This window comes from Pseudorasbora parva, chromosome 23 (genome assembly GCF_024679245.1).
Source record: "Pseudorasbora parva isolate DD20220531a chromosome 23, ASM2467924v1, whole genome shotgun sequence".
In the NCBI taxonomy this organism is placed as follows: domain Eukaryota; kingdom Metazoa; phylum Chordata; class Actinopteri; order Cypriniformes; family Gobionidae; genus Pseudorasbora; species Pseudorasbora parva.
The window spans coordinates 35986034-35989335 of NC_090194.1; positions in this window are offsets into that span (position 1 = coordinate 35986034).

Genomic DNA, 3302 nt, shown 5'->3' on the forward strand with positions numbered 1-3302 from the left:
GGGTAGGTTTAGGTTCTCTCTCTCTCTCTCTCTCTCTCTCTCTCTCTCTCTCTCTCTCTCTCTCTCTCTCTCTCTCTCTCTCTCTCTCTCTCTCTCTCTCTCTCTCTCTCTCTCTCTCTCTCTCTCTCTCTCTCTCTCTCTCTCTCTCTCTCTCTCTGTGTGTGTGTGTGTGTGTGTGTGTGTGTGTGTGTGTGTGTGTGTGTACGTACGCGCTGTGATTTATACATGACAATGAACAGTCTTGTTATCCCATGTTGTATTTTTAATCATGTCCGACCTGAGACAGGCGATCACATGATTATGTATGAGCGGGCAAAAGCATATTAGTTATGATGCCTTTGCAAACAAAGAGAGCAGGGCAAAGTTCTCCATCCTGTGAGTCTCTGGGGTGTTTTGCAGCTCCAGTGCACAGAAGTAAAGGCGACTGCCGCCTCCGGTTATTCATGAAACCTCTCTTGGGTTTATTCTCTCGTTCCCCTCATTTCGACCGTCTGCACTGCGAGTTACACACTTCAGTCTGAGGCCGCATGGCATTATTTAAAGCCACGGGTCATCTGCCTTCATTCGTTTGCTTCATTATAAATCTGTACTGAGCAATTCTTTATTTTAATAAATTTGTATTCATTTATTTAAACATTTTTATCTAAATTATTTAAAATTTTAATTTAACAATCACTTATTTATTTTAATCTAATCTGTCATGTATGTATATGAATATATAATAATAATATAAATATATATAATAAATTAGAATAATGTTTTTTTTCTAAACTTTTGTGTTTATTTAAGCTAATTTATTTGCTTACTCATTTTATTATTTCAATATTTAGTTTTACTCTAGGCTTTAACATGTCTATTTTAATCTCATTTATTTATTTTTATCATGTAAATTTACCATTCAATCATTTATTTATTTATTTTTAATCAAATTAGTTTATTTAATTCTCTGCACTTTTAAGCAAATGTATAAATAAGAAATTAAACAAATGTATTTACTTATTTTAATTGTATTTTTTTTTTTTTTTTACATGTTTTATATGTGAATTTACCATTTAATGACTTATTTATTTTAATCTTATTTATTTATTTATTTAAACTTATTTTCATGGTTAAGACTTTGCAAAATCAGGTCCAAAACACGCACATCACTGGCAATAAATATGCTCAACACAACAGATAATAAAAAACTGACAAAAGTCAGCACACCACAACTCCAAAAATATCCACACACACACACACACACACACACACACACACACACAAAACTTTGAGTAAATCTCTGAAGAAAAGCCTGCTTTGCTTGAAACCTAACCCATGTGGGAGTTTACTATTGAAATATTTTGTGCATATTTTTGGAGTCGTTTTTTATTTTTTATTTTGTCCAGACTTTTCCACGGACCCCCTGTCACTCCTTTGCGGACCCCAGTTTGAAAACTCCTTGTCTACATGCTTAGAAAAAAAGCTGTCCTGGGACGGTACCTTTTCAAAAGGTACACCTTTGTACCTAAAGAGTGCATATTAGTACCTAAAAAGGTACATATTGTTTCCAAAAGTGTACATATTAGTAAGCCTAGATGCCAGCCGAATTCAGCCCCACCCACAACATTTAAGCTTGGGCACTCCGGAAAAAATTTTTTTGGGGGTGTAACGAAGTTTGAAGATGGGAAGGAAGGAGACGGGAACCGGCGAACATTCAACAAACTTTATTTCAAAATAAATAAACAAACCGAAAGTAAAACCGCGGGCAGCCCCTCACGGACGACTGCCCACACAAACATAATAACACGTAAAACAAAACTCAACATAAACTCCAGGCCTGGTCCTCTCTCCTCTTCCGCTGCCTTGGCTCCTCCTTTTATGCTCCCGTCACCGGTGCGTCACGCAGCTGGTACTCATTACCACTCGTCACCGGCCCACTCTCGCGGTCCCTTGCCCCGCTGCTTGCCACACCACATACCCCCATCGCCCTTCGCAGGCCGGGGGGCACTCCCAAGACTGCGCTCTACTCCCCCCCCCTCTCCCGGGGGGGCCGAGCGGTGACTCCTCCTTCTGAGGGACCCGGCAGCGAGCCCCGCGCTCCCTGCTCCTCCCCTATCCGGCGGATGGCAGCAGGCTCCGGCCCATGGCAAGCGCGGCGACTCCTCCGCTCTCTCTCAGACGGCAGCCACCCCACCTCGACCCAGGGGCACGGCAGCGAGGTCTCTGTCCCACCTTCCTCGCTCCAGCACCATTGTCTTGGGCAGCCCTCGCGGTCCTCATTCATCCGCGCTGCCCGACCTCCTCAGCACTGCGATCCCCCTCAGCAGCGAGAGCTCTTCGACAGCATGTCCCTCCTTCCCCCCCGGTTTCGGCACCAGTGTAATGAAGTTCGTAGATGGGAAGGAAGGAGGCGGGATGGACTGCAAATGGACTGCATTTATATAGTAAATGGACTGCATTTATATAGCGCTTTTATCCAAAGCACTTTGCATATTTTTGCCTCACATTCACCCATTCATACACCGACGGCGATGTCAGCCATGTAAGGCGCCATCCAGCTCGTCGGGAGCAGCTGGGGTTAGGTGTCTTGCTCATGGACACTTCGACACTTGGTCAGGTGGAACCGGGGATTGAACCACCAACCTTCTGGTTTGTAGACAACCTACATGAACCACTGAGCCACTGCCGCCCCAATAAACAAACCGAAAGAAAATAAATAAACAAACCGAAAGTAAAACCGCGGGCAGCCCCTGCCTTGGCCTCTCCTTTTATGCTCCCGTCACCGGTGCGTCACGCAGCTGGTACTCAGTACCACTCGTCACCGGCCCGCTCTCGCAGTCCCTCGCCCCGCTGCTTGCCACACCACAGGGGGTAAAATGTGTTTTATTTTGGCAAAGTTGCCAGCTAAAATTCGCATTCCTGGGTCTATTTATCACATAATTTAGGTCTCTTCAACCCGCGGACATGGAAAACAACCCGCAGGGGAAAAAACACTGACTTGGCAACACAGTGCAGTTGAGCTCTGTTGACATTTGACAACTAACGTTATGCGTCGCTCCGCTGCTCTGATTGGTTGTTGTCTGTCCAATCGAGGTCTTTCCTGGTTGGGTTGAAACACGCCTCATAATCACAGCCCAATGGAGCATCAGACTCATATTCTGACTAGACTAGAGTATGACCACGTCAGGCTACATATTAGTACCTAAATGGTACATATTATAACCTTTTTTTAAGGGTACCATCCCAGTGACAGCTTTTGTACCTTTTTTTCTGAGAATGTAGATGACAAATGGGAAAGAGAAGCGGTCCCAGCACCGAGCCCT